At 42.7% G+C, this 17,924-nt stretch overlaps 1 pseudogene; it reads left to right on the forward strand.

The window, feature by feature from the left end:
- Positions 1 to 873: 873 nt before the first annotated feature.
- LOC101584470 lies at positions 874 to 2,756 on the forward strand (annotated as a pseudogene).
- Positions 2,757 to 17,924: the final 15,168 nt, after the last annotated feature.

The following is a 17,924-nucleotide window of genomic DNA, read 5'->3' on the forward strand; positions in this document are numbered from 1 at the left end:
CTATTAAATATGTGAGTGATTGTTTCTATATTTTTTATTATATTCTGTCTCTTCTCATATCTTGACACCAGGTATAGTGTTTCCATTAAATCTCCTTGATATTACTATAAATATAATAAGATAAATAACTGAATGATATCCATTAATAAAACTTCAAATGCCAAGATAAAGTTGTGCAGATTCTTCAATTTTACTCTTCTTTTGCAAAATTGTATTTATTATTCTAGGTCTTTTGCATTTACACTAAATTTTACAATTATAAGTTGGAAAAGTAGATGTGTTGCCAACTTATAATTCTTTTTAAGCATGTTGTAACTATGATTGCATGGGTTGAAATCCATAGATTAATTTGAGAAATCTTACCATCTTAACAATGTCAAGTCTTTTGAACTATAAATATGATATATAATTTCATTTTTAGCTCTCTCTTAATTTTTCCCATAAATATTTGCCATTTTCAATATTGTATTTCCCTTTTATCTGTAAATATGCTTCTTGATGCTATTGTAAATTTTATTCTCCATTTTTTTAATGACAGCATACGGAAATACAGTTAATTTTTCATATTAACTTTGACCCTGGAGGCTTGCTAAATTAACATGCGAGTTTAGGATGTTTTCATAGATTTCTTGGATTTTGTGTATATATAACTGTATTGTTTTCAAATACAGTTTTACTTCTACCTTCCTAATTGATATGATTTTATTTTCTTGCCTATCACATTAGCCAGGTCATATTGACCACATCAGGAAAGTTTTTCTTAGCTCCTGTTTCTAAAAGAAAGACATTCTGTCATTTAGTTAAAGTGTTATTTGTTGACAGGGAAAGCAAGAGGGTGATGGACATTGAGAGAGTGAGGTAAAGGGAGAGAAAATGGTGTCTACAGATTCCAGTACCTACAGCCAAGCTGCAGCCCAGCAGGGCTACAGTGCTTACCCCACCCAGCCACCTCAAGCATATGCACAGACCACCAGGCATATGTACAACAAAGCTCTGGAGCCTGTGGGCAGCCTACCGGTTAGCTATACCCAGGCCCAGACCATTGCCACCTATGGGCAGACTGCATATGCAGCTTCCTATGGACAGCCTCCCACTGGTTATACTGCTCCAGCTGCCCCCCAGTCGTACAGCCAATCTGTCCAGGGGTGTGGCACTGGTGCTTTTGATACCACCACTGCTGCAGTCACCACCACCCAAGCTTCCTATGCAGCTCAGTCTGCATGCAGCTCTCAGCCTGCTTACCCAGCCTCTGGGCAGCAGCCAGCAGCTACTGCATCCACAAGACCACAGGATGGTAACAAGCCTATTGAGACTAACCAACCTCAGTCTAGCACAGGGGTTATAACCAGCCCAGCCTAGGCTACGGACAGAGTAGCTACTTATTCCCAGGTTCCTGGAAGCTACCCGATGCAGCCAGTCACCGCACCTCCATCCTATCCTCCTACCAGCTGTGCTGCTATGCAGCTGACTAGTTATAATCAGAGCAGTTATTCTCAGCAGAACACCTATGAGCAGCCAAGCAGCTGTGGACAGCAGAGTAGCTACGGTCAACAAAGCAGCTAGGTGCAGCAGCCTCCCACTAGTTATCCCCCCAGACTGGATCTTGCAGCCAGGCTCCAAGTCATTATAGCCAACAGAGCAGCAGCTACAGGCAGCAGAGTTCACCCACAGGACCATCCCAGGAGCATCGGTAATTATGGGCAGGAGTTTGGAGGATTTTCCAGACCAGGAAAAAAACAGAGTAGGGGAGGAAGGAGATTTGATCATGGAGGCATGAGCAGAGGTGGGCAGGGAGGAGGATACAGTGGAATGGATGCTGGAGAGCAAGGTGGCTTCAATAAGCCTGATGGACCCAGGGATGAAGGACCAGATCTTGATGTAGGCCCTCCCACAACAGTGAAATTTATATACAAGGACTAAATGACAATGTGACACTTGATGATCTGGTAGACTTCTTTAAGATTAACAAGAGAACTGGGCAACCCATGATCCACATCTACCTGGACAAGGAAACAGGAAAGTCCAAAGGTGATACCACGATGTCTTATGAAGAGCCATCGACTGCCAAGGCTGCTGTGGAGTGGTTTGATGGGAAAGATTTTCAATGAAGCAAACTTAAAAGTCTCTCTTTCTGGAAGAAACCTCCAATGAACAGCATGTGAGGTGGCAGGACTCTCCGTGAGGGCAGAGGGATCTTACCACCATGACTGGAGGCCCAGGTGACCCAGGAGGTCGTGGGGGACCTATGGGACTCATGGGAGGCTGTGGCAATGACATAGGAGACTTCGCCCCTGGGTTCCCATGGAAACCATTCTGAAGGAAGAAATGTCCAACATCGAGCTGGAGATTGGCAAGGCCCCAATCCGCATTGTGGAAACCAGAACTTCATCTAGAGAACAGAATCTAACCAGTGTAAGGCCCCCAAACCTGAAGTCTTCCTCCTGCTACCCTTCCCACCCCTGGGTGGTGATTGTGGCAGAGATGGCCCTGGTGGCATGTGAGGAGGAAGAGGCGGCCTCATGGACCACAGTGGTCCTGGTGGAATGTTCAGAGGTGGACATGGTGGAGATGGAGGTAGCTTCCATGGTGGCCATGGCCTGGACCAAGGTGGCTTTGGTGTAGGAGGATGAGATGGTCCAGGGGGTCTTCCTGGACCTTTGATGGAACAAATGGGAAGAAGATGAGGTGGACATGGAAGACACAGAAAAATGGATAAAGGTGAGCACTGTCAGGAGCACAGAGACTGGCCCTACTAGATGCAAAGACCCCACAGAGCTGCATTGACTACGAGATGTTTTAAATTTATAATTCCATATTTATAATGTTGGCCACAACATTATGATTATTCCTTGTCTGTACTTTAGTATTTTTCATCATTTGTGAAGAAACATTAAAACAAGTTAAATGGTTAAAAAAGTGTTATTTGTAGGATTTTTCCTAAATGTTTTGTATCACACTAAGAAAGGAATTATTCTTAATTTACTTTGATTTTGTCATAAGTGAGTGTATATACACTTTTATTTGATTGTTTGGTTTTGGTATTGACCTTAATGCCGAGAACTTACATAGCCCCAGGACCTTTCCTTTAGGATTCCATAGGATTGTTTATGGAAATAGTAATGCCATGTATTACTATAGTAATGCCATGTAGTGCACATATGCCTTTTATTTATGTTTTGTGGTCTTATTTCACCAGTTTGAACTTATAGTTAATAAGAGTACTGAAGATGGGCATTGTTGCCTTACTCCAAATCCTAGGTCAAAAAAACTTTCAGTCTTTGATCTTTAGCTATAATGTCTAGGTAAAGAGAGCTAGTAGAGGTCCTATCTTGTGTCAGGCTAAGAAGTCTCCTTTTTATTTCTCCTTTATTTTGTCAAATCTTATTGCTGTACTTATAAAAAAAAATCATGTGATTTTTTTTTCGGTAATTCTGATATGGTGAATTACACTGAGGTTTCTGGTTTTTTTTTTTTCTTTTTTTTTTTTTTGTATTTTAGTAAGGGTCTATAGGACCTACAGGATCTCATTAAATAGATTGGATTTGTAGTGATCCGCCTGTGTTCAGACTCTCAAGTGCTGGGAGGACAGGCGCATGCCCCATGCCCAGCCTCAATGGCTTTCTCGGTGCACCCCAGGGGCAGGGCCAGCAAGGCAGGCCTGGAGATTGAACCTTGGCCACTGCATCTGCCTAAGCAGGCGCTTTAATCTGCTGCACTATTTGGCTGGTCCTACACTGAGTTTTGAATGGTCACCAGCCCGGCATGTGTAGAGAAAACTCCACTCTCTATTTATATGCTATCTTTTTAAGTGATAAATTTGTTTAGCTTGCATTTTGAAAGGAGATTTTCACTTATGTTCATGAAGAATATTAATCTGTATTTTTCTAGGAAAAGATGTTTGCATGGCTTTATTAGCAAAATAATAATGGTCTCCAAAAATTTGTTGAGAATTTTCATTTTTTGTTTTGATTTGTTTGTTTCTATTCTGCAATATTGTGTAGAAATAATGTTATCTATTTCTTAAGTATTTGAGAAAATTCAGAAATAAGAAAAAAAAATAAAGTGTCTGGACCTTTTCTTTGTTGAAGACTTTTAATTACTGGCTGAATTTCCATAGTAGATAAAGACCATTCCGGTGCTTTGTGTAGTCATCTCACCCACCTCTCCCACTGCTCCACGGGAGGCTGAGACAGAGGCTGCGTGAATGAGAGGGCACAGGGGAAGCAGCCAGATTGGAGTCTCTAGAACTTGCGAACTGAAAAGCTTGTGCCAGTCAGCACACAAACTGCTCGGCTCGGCCATGCTATCAGGAGAGCTAACCAGACCAAGCATCCACCCCCGTGACTGGGATCTCAGTGTGGAGGAGCTGAGGGGAGATGGCCCGAGAGCTGATTTGACCAGAGAGGCATGCAGTAGTGATTTATTATCTGAACTGAAAGGGCAGATCCTGGGGCCAAGTAAACAACTGGGCTGAGGTAACTCAGACTTCTCGTTGATAAGCAGGCCCCATCTTCCGGAGAATGACTCAGGACTGAGGTCCCCTACTGGACCAAGAAGCAGATGAGCCATGTATGCACGGATTCTGGTACTGCACTAAGAAGGTTCTACAAATCCTGACCTTCCAGCCTGTGGTTCTCTGAAAAAGGAGAAGTACTTTATTTCTAGGACTACTGCAAGTGTTGCTCTACTCCAGTTGCCTAGCAAAAGAAGACAGTTTTGTATTACGATATCTACTTTGGTGGGTAAAGAAATTAAAAAGAAGTTAAGTGTTGCCAGTTGCAGCTGGCAGTGCTGGGATTTAGTCTTCCTTCTACTCTTCCCACCGTGACATCCTCACCTCCTGAGAGAGTCTGATCCAAGACTCCATCAACAGTAGACTCGCCTAAGGAAATGCAGATATGTGCGTGGGTAGGGGGATGAGACAGAGCCGCAGGCCAAAGGGAAAGCAGGGTCTTTACCAAAGCCCACATGTGCTTTGAGGACAGGCTAGCATGTCTTCTGTCAACACCGGTTTTCTTGGCCAATCAGCAAGAAACCCCAATGAAAAATGCTTATTTTATCAATGAAACTTTTTTTTTGTTTCTTTTTTAGCAGAACACTTTTGTTGGGGTTTATGCAGTGAGAGCCTTCTGGTTACTGCTAGCAATTCTCTTGTCTTTCCTCGAATGCATGGTCTCTTGAATTTTACACCCAAATTGCTGGAGGTGTGCAAGTCTGGATTTTGAAAGGATCTCCAAGGTTTCCTTGGCCTTCTCCCCTCAGATAATTCATGCTAAGTCCTGGGTGAGAAAATCCTCCTGTATCATCAGAGTCACACCACGGAAGGTTGATAGCACCCTGAGAAGAGCCTATCACAGCTTCCATATCTCACAGGTGGGAAATCAGAAGCTCAGAAAGTAGAGGTCAGAGGCCTGGTAAGGGTCACACTGCAGTGAGACATAGAATTGAGACCCCCAACTCCACAGCTCCTCAATCAGTAATCTACATTTCCTTACTTCCACTTCATATGAATGAAAAGGTAGCACACAAAGATCATCAGTCTCTCCCTCTCGAGCCACACAGTCTGTGGAAAATGTAGAGAAAGAGCTATATTTCCATATGGATAGTGTCAATTCCTGTCCTGGGAGAGGACATCCCCAGTGATGCTGAGACAGGGAGTGGTGCATGGAAGTGGTTGTCACTCAGAAATCCCTGAAGTGAGTGGTGAGAGGGCTGACTCTATGGTCCTTGAAGGCAGGGCAGTAAGCCAAGTGGCACTGAGTTCCAGGTGAGGCTTCATGTCCTTTTGAAGGCTCTAAGTGGGTTCCCCTCAGATTATTTAGGCCATGGTGAAGGATGCATTCCAGGGAAGCCAGTATGCCTGCAGAGGCAAGCCTCAAAGGCTGGGAGCACCCCAAAAGCACTGTCCTCTAGGCCCTGGGGGAGCTCCCTTTACTCGACTCATGACCCAAGAAGATTATCTGCGGTGACTTTCAGACTTCCTGTGGGCTCTTCATCACCCTCTACCTCTTGCAAGACACTCTCTTGTTCTCCTAAATTCTCTGCAGGCCAATTTACCTCTTCCCTGCTTCGCTCAGGAAGTTGAGGTCCTCTCAGGAGAGCACATTCCTGTTTCCCTTCTCCAAGTGAACACAAAGTCAGAAGAGATGAAAAGGCAGGGGGCTCCAGGATGCTGAGCCCCACTCTGTACCACTGTGCACAGTGTGCCTCCACCCTGACTTCAGTCCACATCACGGTGGGCCTGTGTAGCTGTAGTGTTAGTAGTCCATTTTACAGAGGGAGTTTCAGAAAGTCAAGAAACTGGCCAGGTCTATGCTAGGAAGGGCAGACCCAGTAGGAGCAGAGGCTCTCAGTTCTAAACCTATAGCCTCACCACCTCCAATGGCTTCAGGGTTGAGGACAGGAATGTTCAGCACATGGGTTTGGGAGAGAGCTCATAGCCAAAGATGCTTCTTCACACTGCTTCTAGAAAGTTCTCCTCACTCTGCCCAAATTCTAGCCAGTTGCACTTAAGGGAACATAAAGGAGTTTACAAAACTGCCTGACAGTGGATGTGCAGATATCATACGCTCATCATTTGTGAGTCCAGCCATGTGACAGAAGAGCTGGCCAGGGGCCCACCTGACCCTGAAAACATTCTGAGCTGGTCCCACTCATCACTGCCACTTCCAACTATGAAAACTCTAGAGACCAAATCCCTTAAGCATTGCTTAAGGCAAGACCAGAACCCTGGTTCCTCTGGAATAGGCTAAATTTTGGTAAGGATCACTGTATGATTCAAGGAGGAATCAAGATACTTTCTCTTGTGGGAAGAGTAGAGCTCCTACAGGAAGTAGAAATTTCAGGTATGAAGCTTTCAAGATCAACTCAGAACAACCTAGGAAAAGCTTGCTCAACCAGAGTCCTACATTTTCATTGAAATAGTATTTCATTGAAATACTGTTGCTTAAGGCAAAACCAGAGCCCTAGTTCCTCCAGGCTGGACTAAATTTTGGTAAGGACTTAGAATCCTTACCAAAATTTAGTAATCCCCTTAGAATCATACAGTGATCCTTACCAAAATTTAGTCCAGCCTGGAGGAACTAGGGTTCTGGTCTTGCCTTAAGCAGTAGTATTTCAATGAAATAGTATTTCAGTGAAAATATAGGACATCAGCTCTATGTCCGTAAGTTAATTATGATTTAATTATAAGCAGTCATTGTAAAACTTCATTGTTCCATGGAATATATATCCATCTATCCATCCATCCATCCATCCATCTGCGTTTAACAGTGGTTTTGGTTTTCTTTTGTTTTTTTTTTTTTTTTTTTCTTTGCGGAACCAGGGATTGAACTCAGACCCTTGCGCTTGCCAGGGAAGCGCTTATTCTACTGAGCCATCTCCCCGGCCCCTCTCCTGTGTTTAGCCACATATATGCACCTTTGTTTCCTTCCCTTTGAGAATGAGACAGCACATTCTAAAACCTAGGGCAGAAGCTTCAAAATGGATACATTATTATTATTATTATCATTATCATTATCATTATCATTATTATTTTGTATTTAGTACAGGGTCTATAGGGTCTCACTATGTAGATTGGACGCATAGCGATCCTCCTGTTTTCAGCCTCCCAAATGCTGGGATTACAGGTGTGCTCCACTATGCCCAGTCTCAATCGCCATCTCAGCACACCCCTGGGATGGGGCCAGCATGGCACCCTGGGTTTCAAACCCCAGCCACTGTTCTCTGCCTAAGCATGTGCTTTAGTCCACTGAGGTATCTGACGGGCCCTGAAACTGATACTTTCTTATGATTTTTGTATGTTGTAAATTATCAGTTGGAGGTGGAAAAAATGACTGGAAGACTAGATTAATATAGCTTCAGAGGACTCCCAAGCTTAATCTCGCTCTAAGCAAAGTGAATCTTGAGCCACTGAAACCTCTCACATTTATTGAGGGCTAAAAACAGGCTAAGGAATGTGTGTCACTAATTTGGTGCAAACTAACTACTATCCATATTGCCTTCTGGCATTCACCATACTCTAGGTTCACAGAACACTACGTGGCAGCATCCCAGGTAAAAGATAAAAGAATAGGCAGGACACCTCTGGGAAGTGCTGCTGGTTGGATCCCTGCTTGCAGGAATCCACAGGAGACAGCAGGTCTCCTTGGGCCCCACTTCTTGCTCTCTGCTCCCTCAGGACATCAGGCTCCTGTCTTATATTACTACATTTGTCCACAGTTGGAATTACTTGTTCAATTTTCTCACCCACAAAAAACAAAACTGTCCAAAGAGGACAAAATATATCTCACCCTAGCACATAGCCATTTATCTTAGTAAGAGAGTTTGTGTTGCTAAAAGGTAGAAATCTGATTTCAACTGGTTTGGGAAGGAGATGGGCGTGACTTCATGGAGCCTGCAGCTGAGGAGCACCTGTCTCCAACGGACGTCTGACAGCAGATCTGGAGCCCTGCTCTCCCCTTCTACTTCCTCTGCCCACTGCTCCCATCAGCTTCTAACTCCATGTCAGCTTTTCTCCATGCTGGTTCCAGCCCGCACCAGAAGCCAGGTGGGCCTTGCCCCTGGGGTGCACTGAGACGGCCACTGAGACTGGGTGCAATCCCAGCTCTTGGGAGGCTGAAAACAGGAGTACCACTATGAATCTGATCTACATAAGGAAACCCTGTAGACCACGTAGACCCTGTGCTAAATACCACAAAAAAAAAAAAAATACTAATTTGGTAGAGAGTGTGGTATCTGAGGATCTGTGATATTTATCTCCAAAGTGGTTCCAGCCTTTAGTTGAACATTTTAAAAGATCCCAAAAGAAAGCCTATACCTGTTTGAGCTTGCATCAGGTCACTCAGTTCTCTTGACATCAACATTTGACACTAAAACAGTGTTAGAGAAAGAAGCGTAGGCATAATTTAGAAATTTGTCCCAATTTGTTGTCTGTCTCTGAGCTTCATATGCATATGGTAGACAAAATAATAAATGTGAGCCCTGAAAGGGGTTGACACAAAATCTGGAATGTAAATTATATTTGGCTGAAATTCATGTTGAAGCAGTGAGGTCAAATGAGTTTTTAAAAATCAGATTCCCTAGAACCCCCATTGGCACAAGGGCAGGCGTAAGAAGGTGGACAAATTCACCTCTCTGGAAGGTGTAACTTTGTGGCTCTTGTCTTACTGCTGGGTCCAGGGTAGTTGAGCTCCCCAGAGACTGGAATGACCTCTGCTAAGCAAGGGGGTGGTGCCAACATGAAGTGATAGCATTTTAAGAGGCAAGGAGGTTGTCTAATATGTGCCCTGTACAGCAGAACATTGTCAGATGCAAGCTTGAGGACCAATGGGGCACTTGGGTGGCCATCAGTCCCTTTGTCCACTCTCATCCCTTCACTTGCTGCTAGTAGGAAGATTGAAGAATTCCAGAAGAACCATCCCAAAATGCATGGAAGCCTTGGCAGCCCGGGGGAGAACATTTATTGGCAGTAAAATGTGGAAAATATCTGACTAGATTACTTGATCTGTACCTTTTTAGATGCCTTTGAGTGGAGCAATTCTCAGAAGGGAGCTTCACACTGCAGCTGGAGAGACATTATTATCATGATGGCTTAGGCAATGCTTCCTATATGTGGAAAACTATTCCAAATGTCTTACATAAAATAATTCATTTAAAGCTCAAGGAACCACATAAGGTAGGAGTGATTGTTGTTACAACTGTTCTGGGTTGAATAGGGTCCTTCCAAAATTCACATTTATCTGGGATTTTATATGGAAATAAGGTCTTTGAATATATGATTCATTACAGGGTTTGAGGTTACCTAATCCAGTGTTTGGTGCCCTCAAAAGAGGAAAATTTGGACATGGAAATGCACAGGTGGCAGAGGCCAGGCCAATAAAGAAACAGAGACTAGATAGATCTATTGCAAGCCAAGGGTGGCCAGAAACCCTGCAAAGCAGGAAGAGCAAGGTATGAAATGGTTCTCTTCTGGAAGCTTTGGAGAAAGCATGGCTCACCAACATCTTGAATGTGAAAATCTGACCTCGAGAGTCACAAGCAAATGAATTTCTCATGTTTCAAGTCCGCCCTCCAATTTGTGAGACCTTGTTTTAGCAATGCTAGGAAATGAGCACACCATCTTACAAAGGGGCAAATGCATAGAGACATTAATGTTCCTTGTCTAAAGCCACACAACCAGACAGCATCTGTCACAGTGCAGGTCTGGGAGGCAGGAGCAAGCATTCAGTATCAAGACCAGAGAGTAGGGTTAGGGTTAGGGTTGGAGTTAGGGTTAGGGTTAGGGTTAGAGTTAGGGGTTAGGGTAAGGGTTAGGGTTAGGATTAGGATTAGGATTAGAGTTAGGGTTAGGGTTAATGGTTAGGGTTAGGGTTAGGGTTAAAATTTTTTTTAAAAAAACTAAATAAGACAAGAGAGGACGCATCCTCATGGCCCACTTCTGAGTATGGGATACACTAGCTGCCACTTTAGAAGTTCCACCATCCTGTTGAGCGGGGCAGACTCCCTTCGCACTCTTCTTCCCAGGTAGCTTTGATGCTGGCATGGGCTTTCTTTATGTTTTCCTGTGCCTCATGTCTCCATTCCTGTCTGGGTTTGTTTCTTATTAGCCTAAGGGATTGCTTTCCTTGAGGTATAAACCATTTCCTGTCTCGCCTACTTCTTACATTGCCCAAATGGAAGGTTTTTTATATTGTCTTTCATTGCTAAGCAGCTATTAGGGAAAATGGAAGACATAGTTAAGCAACAATAAAAAGAAAAATTATCATATTTCTACCACCCAGAGATTTCCACTTTTAACACCTTGGTACATCTCATTCCTTTTTTACTTCATCCAAGTGAGTTCATTCTGCACATTATGTCTTATAATCTGATTTCTTTTCAGTAAACAATCTCTACTTTCCTGTAGGGTTAGAACACTTTTATGCTATCTGACATTTAAACCATTCTCTGGCTTCTCTGATTGGTCCAACAATGTCATGCAGATCTGGTTTTTCCCAAGCAGTACTCCAGATAGGACCATCTAGGCCATACTATTTTGTTTTCCAGTCTCTCTGAGTTCAAGTAAAGTCCCAATTAACTGTCAAACCTGTTGAAAAATCACTAACTGGACTTGTTTGGTTGTTCCTTCATGGTGTCATTAGCTTCTCATTTCCTTCCCTGGATTTTCAGTCACCAGAATTTTTTCCTGTAACCAACATGGGTAACACAGATTGTTCCTCTGATTTGGGGGCTTGGGGCCTTTCACTGTGAGCTGTGATAGCCTGATTCCTTTTCACTTGATTGGATGCCACTGCCCAGCCCTGTCTGGAATTTGGAGGCATCTTTCCATGACTCTAACACAGAAACTCCCCATGAAAGGCAAGGAACATGCTGCCTTGAAACTCCCTAAAGCTTTCCTGGTAAGATGTCAAGCTGGCGCTGGAAGCTGGGGCCTGAGAGGTAAGCTGGTCTCTGGCAGGAAGTCTTCTTCCAGAGAGAATCTGAGGTTTGCATTTTACACATTTCTCTATTTTAAGGGTAACTCTGCCTCAGCCACCTGCCTCAAAATCAAAATTATCTCAGTCCGTTAGTGTTCAGCCTGCTTTAGCTACGTGAACTCTGTCACAGGCCACCAAGTCTTTCTGGGGACTATGTGCTCCCAGGTGGAGTCACATATGGGGTCTGTTCTGAGAGAGAAGCACAGCCTAGAAAACAGAAGAACAGGACAGAAAAAGCCTGGGTCAGAGAGGGACAAGGAATCTAGATTGGGAGCGCGACTCTGGCTGCCAACTCCATGCACTCTGGGCCTGCAGGCTCCTTGCTCATCTAGCCAAGCTCCAATCGCCATTGCTCGGTTGCACAATGAAGTAGTGGGGACTCTATCAAGAAGACATTACCACAGGGATAACGTATAAGCAGAGGAGGCTGGAACATGGAGCACCCATGCAGCAGGCCCTCCCGTGATCCATCTGGGCTGATGCTCGCAGACACACCCAGCCAGCAGCAGGCGATGAGTCAGACATGGACAGTGAGCCCTCCTACATCCTGTCAGAGGGTGCACACCAAGAAGCTGATCTTCTCAGTACTAAGGCTGGAAGGAGAAGCACTTGGGTGACCACAATGTCACCTTCATTCCTTCCCTAGTGGGGCCTAGGTGCCAACACTGCCCTGAGTATCAGAATTATTATATGCTTCCTGGACTCAGTCACAGGCTGGTCACAAAAAGGGGTAATGCTCACAACCACTGTGACGCCTGTCTGACGACATCGCAACTGTGACCCTTTTGGGAATATCTATTTCTCCTTCAATTCAGCTGTGGGAAGCATGGAGTTGAAGGCCTAAGAATGACCTTTCCTGTCCAGCACTATGGACTATGACTTAACTATCACTTATGCCTTTGCTTCTTTTCTAGCGTGTACCCAGGAGCTATCTCCATAGGACCCACTTAGTACTTGAGGCTGGAAGGCATAAACTGGGGAGGGCATGAAGGGTGCTCTGCACCATAGCTGCATAGCACGAGGTGGTGCCTCTTTGCCTCTTGTTTCTACCAGAGGGGACATGGTACCTGACTTGGAATCAGTGTCCCTATACTTCAGGATCTGGCTTCTGACTTACTCATGGCCTCAGAGAAACACTAGAACATTGCCTCTATTTTGGGAAGGACCTCATAAAGCAATGGTGTACAAAGGCATAAGTGACCTCACTATGTTGACCTAAAGTGGACGGAGAACCTTAGCCTGAGTAGAACTAGGTGACAAAGACGTAAGTGTAGAGGGAGAACAGGAAGTGTTGGCCTTTCCTTGCCCCTCAGCACCTCATTATTGATTTTCATCAATCCATTGTTAGGCATTAATATGTTCATTTTATGGAAGAAAATTGAGATTGGGTGAATTGTCAGAGGTCATGTAGCTACTAAGCAGCAGAAAGTGACCCAGAGACAACAGGCAGGACCTCTCCTCCCGGTGTCCATTGCAGGTGCCCAGCGCCTATTAAAGGCTGATGGGTAATAGTGTCTGAATGGTGGAGAGTTGTCCCCCTGAGACGCCTGCACCTGCTTCTAGCTTGGGCTCCTTTGTGTATTGCACTGCGGCTCTCCATAAGCTGGATGCTAAGCCAGGCTGGAAGCAGAAAGCACTGAATTTCCTGGTGCAGTAAATTCTCCCCCCAATCCCCACCCAAGTCTCAGTGAAAATGCACCTCCAAGCTTCCCTCCTTATGTCTATAAAACACAAGTCCTAATATGTGCTAAACATGAGCCCTAATAGGTGCTAAATACAAAAGAGGATTTGGGTTTCCCTGTTCCCAAGAAGGAAGATTTTCCCTCTGCAAGGAAAATTTGTGTCTACACTGGAAGGTCGAGGGCCAAGAGGGCTCTACAGGTTGAGCACTTGGGCACTCAGTGTTGGAGACGTATCAGCACCATCCTCACTGAGGGTGCTTAGAAAAAGGAGTGACTTCTCAGTCCTTATTTGTATTGAGTGCTCACCAGTGACCCAACATCCAGTTAACCGAGTCTGCTTTTCTCCCTACCTCTGTGCCCAGGAACAAATAACAGTGGTTGGAAAAGAGCAAGTCCAGGCCTTGGCTAGGGGCCAGCTCACTGGCTGCTCGGGAGTCCTGGCCAGGACTGCAGCATGCAGAGGCTCTTTGTGACTGTGATTTTCCTCTCGTTACCTGGAAATCCTTGTATGGAAGAGTGAAAAGGCCAGGAGCTGCCTCCAGGCTCTTTTAAGGAAGAATTACTGGGAGCATATTTTAACATTTAAACTCTTCTCTTCAAATACTTCTGACCTTTAAAACTGTGGCCCCTTTTACCTGGGGCACCTCACCCAAGCTGATCATGGGCCAAATGTTCTTCATTTTCCAAGGTCCTGCTCCAACACCCAGCGATGTCCCACCATTAGGTACACAGGCCCGTATCACCTATGCAACTTAGCTTAATTTCATAGCCTCCCTTCCAGAGCTCTAGCTTTGTAGTCTTTTGTGTGTGTGTGTGTTCCTCAACTGAGATTTATCTATAACACACACACACACACACACATCACAGACACACACCCATGATTTCTCAGGTGATCACTGAACTAATCTGTGTGTACTCTGGAGTTCCAGTGGTAGCATAGGTATAAAAGTATTTGGGCTAAGTGAGCCCCAAAGCAAATCTGTGTATTCTGCATAGAAGGGTGTGAGAAGATACTGCACAAAACCGCATGAATTCCATAGACACATCTCTGCATTCCAGCTTGCAATTATAATAGTAAATAAACCATGAAGAAATGTTCTGTTCACAATTCCAGCAATTATTACAATAAAAGAAAAAGACCTATTTAATTAAGGCTTAAATAATTCCCAGTTTTTGATGCCATAAGGTTGCCTGCTAGAATTATCAAGGAACAGGACACCTCATTAGAACTGGCATTTGCAGATTGTCCATGGAAAATGTATGTCCTGTGCAGGCTGCGCATCCAGCACTAGGAAATGGTGCCTTGGTGTAACTATTCCTGATGTGCAGTGCTTCATTCAAGCATTCTGGACATGCTTTTGGTTTTTGTTTTTAAGGCTTTATAGAGGTATAATTTGCATACACAGTTAGCCCATGTAAAGTATGTAATTCAATACTTTCAGAATAGTGTCATAAACCATTACCATACCTAATTTTAGAAGCTGTTGACCACTCCCTTTATTTATTTATTTATTTATTTATTTATTTATTTATTTACTGGTGGTACGAGGGATGGAACTTAGAACCTTGCTCTTTCCAGGCAAGCACTTATTCCACTGAGCTATCTCCTGGCCCAGCCCCTCCCATTCTTGTTAACAGTCACCAATCCTACACCCTCTCCTGCTCCAGGTCTTCCTAACCAACTCAGCCTAGGCCATCACTAATCTCCTATCTCTATAGATTTGTCTAGTCTGAATATTTCACACCAACCAAATCAGATGACATACAGTATTTGGGGATTAACTTATTCCACTTGCTACAACATTTTTAAGGCTCATCCATGTTGCACCAAATATTAGGACCTTCCCTTCTTTTCATTGTCAAATATCATTCTATTATGTGGATAGACTTTGTGTTTTCCACCTCTTGAGTAGCTGGCAGGCATTTCCATTTTGGCTCTTAGGAGTAGTGTAGTTGTGAACACATGTGGCTGAGTGCATGCTTTCTACTCCCTTGGTGTTGTATCTAAAAATGGAACTGGTATATACATATATATTTTTCACTATAAAATGGTCCTTTAGTTATATCCCCATTTTTTGTTTTGTTTTGTCAGAGATGAGCATTGCATTGCTGTTAGAGAAGCTATATTTGGAGGAGTTGTTAAAGGACCTTTTCAAACTTGACGGCAGTTCAAATTGTGTAGGTACTTGAATTCAGCAAAATGGATACTGCTACTTGCTCTTAGTTCAATGAGAAGAAAGTTTTGCACTAATAGTGTTCAGACAAAATATCATGTTTGCCTCTTGTCCTCTGAATAACTACTATGAAGACAACAATATGCAATGTGTTAATTATTGTAACTGTCCTACTAACCTTTGAAACTGTCTCATTGCTATTTTATCTTTTTTTCTCATTAAATGAATAAATTTTTTTAAAAAAATAAAATAAAAGTGGAACTGGTATATCCAAGAAGTTGCATATGGTAACTCTGAGTTGAATGTTTTAGGAACTGTCAAAACGTTTTCCAAAGTGGCTGTGCCAGCCTGTATGGGTGATCTGCCAGTGCCATTTGTTGCCTGATTGGCTGATTCAGTTGATCTGGCTGGCTAGCGGGCATCCTCTTCCTCCCTCTCCATGCCTTGTGAATCCCTCCTGGAAGCTCAATGCTCAGCCGAAGAGGTCGACCAACCCTGACAGGTGAGGGGTATGAAGTAGCCGCACTCTGCTGCTAGAGAACCTCCAAACAAGCTTTCAAAGTAGCAGCACTGTTTTTACCTCCCATTTGTAAAGGTTCCAATTTCACACTTTTGCCCACACTCAATACTGTCTGACATTTTTAGTACAAATGTGACAATAGTTAAAATCAAAATGGAATCACTAATGAAGGAAAAGAAGGAAGGAAGCAAGCTGGCTGGGAGGATACATAAGAGGCCCCTCCTGTGCAATTGACTAGAATGAGCCATTACCCAAAAAATCTGCCAGGACCACAATTTTGCACAAAATTCACCACAATTTTACCTCTCTGCCACCATCTCTTCCTTACATCCCCAGAAGGACATCTGCACAGCAACTTCCTCCAGCCTTGACTGACACCACCCTTGTCATTGAGCCTTGTATTTAAGGATCATTGGTATAAACTGATGACCTTTTCTTAAATTTTACTTTTAAAATTTTATTGAATGATTGATTGCTACATGTTTGCAGTACGTAATGACTATGCTTATCATGGGAGCTGGTACGTGTACACAATCCACGTTAATTCTTCTTTGTAAAACTCAGCTATTCTTCCTTTCCCTCCCTGCTCCTTCCATTTGCAAAAGCTCTATTTCATCATAATTTTCCCCTTCATTTCTTTTATCCATCCCTTTCCCTCCCTCTTCACCCCCTCGTTTCTCCATCTCTTGTTCCTTCTCATCCACTGGAAAAAGATCTCCCTAGCTCCTAGGATCTAGCTTCTACTTTGCTTTATCTACCTTCACACTATGTTTAAAGTTGTGTGTCTGATTTACATTTTTTCTTAAAAAGGATAAATTTGAGGCTTTTGTTGGTAGTGAACACAACTAGAGACCATACTGTTAAGTGAAATAAATCAGACCCGCATGTGCAAAATAGTATTGTCTCACTAGTGTAAGAAACTGAAAGCAAAGTCTAAAAGGTACAATGCATACTGTGAAAAGGGAAAAAAATCTATTTAAAGACAAGCAAATACTGAGATGAGAAAAAGGACAAGCGAGGGAGGGGAGAAGAGACGTAGCCACGTATGCATGCAGGATGGCTTGGATCAGTGTGCTCTTGATTTCTGCTGCTCTATGAAGAAGAGTAGTCAATTCTTTTTTTTTTCTCTTCTTAATCTCTTATTTTTTTCCAACTTTGAATGCATACATCTGGTAATCTAAACAACCGATTCGAAGACAACACATCGAAATAATAAATACTGTTGAACTTGTATTATTTTGCGTAGCAAAATTCTTTTTTATGTATAAAATTATTTTTTAATAATTTTATTGAGAAACAAATAGCAATGAGACAGCTTCAAAACCAATTAGTAGGACAGTTTCAATGATTAATACATTGCATATTGCTGTCTTCTTGGTGGTTATTCATAGTACAAGATGCAGACATGATATCCTGGCCACAAACACTATTAGTACAAATCTTTCTATTCATTGAATTAAGAGAAAGAAGCTGTATATCTCATTTTTAATTTTTCTTATTAACATTATTTTGTATTCTATTAAAAATATAAAATAAAAAATTTAAATTATTCTCTTGCTTAAAAATATTGTCTTACTTTGCATTTGCCCACATATTTGTCCTTTTCAGTATTCATTTCCAAGTAAACTTATTATCTTTGCATAATCCCTTTCCACTTCTTATTTGGAATGACATACTCATCCTATGGAATGCATGGAAAGTGATATCTCATTATAGTTTTGACTTACTTTTTTGGTACCTAGTAACATTGAGCATAAATGTACATTTCTATAGACTGTTGGGTTTTTTGTACCAGGAATTGAACTCAGGGTCTTAATTGTTGTTAGGCAGGCGTTGTGCCACTGAACTATATATCTGACTGTTGGCATTTTATATATACTTTCTCTTGGGAAGTATCAATTCAAATTCTTTGCACATTTAAAAAATTAGGTTATTTGGTTTTTTATTACTGAATATAAATATTTTTATATATACTAGGTATAAATGATTTTCATAACTATAATATCTAGCATTATTCTCCCATTCAATGGATTAATACATACTATTAAAGCCAATTTTTTTTTGTTTGTTT

This window comes from Octodon degus, unplaced genomic scaffold, assembly GCF_000260255.1.
Source record: "Octodon degus isolate 3935 unplaced genomic scaffold, OctDeg1.0 scaffold00010, whole genome shotgun sequence".
Lineage (NCBI taxonomy): Eukaryota > Metazoa > Chordata > Mammalia > Rodentia > Octodontidae > Octodon > Octodon degus.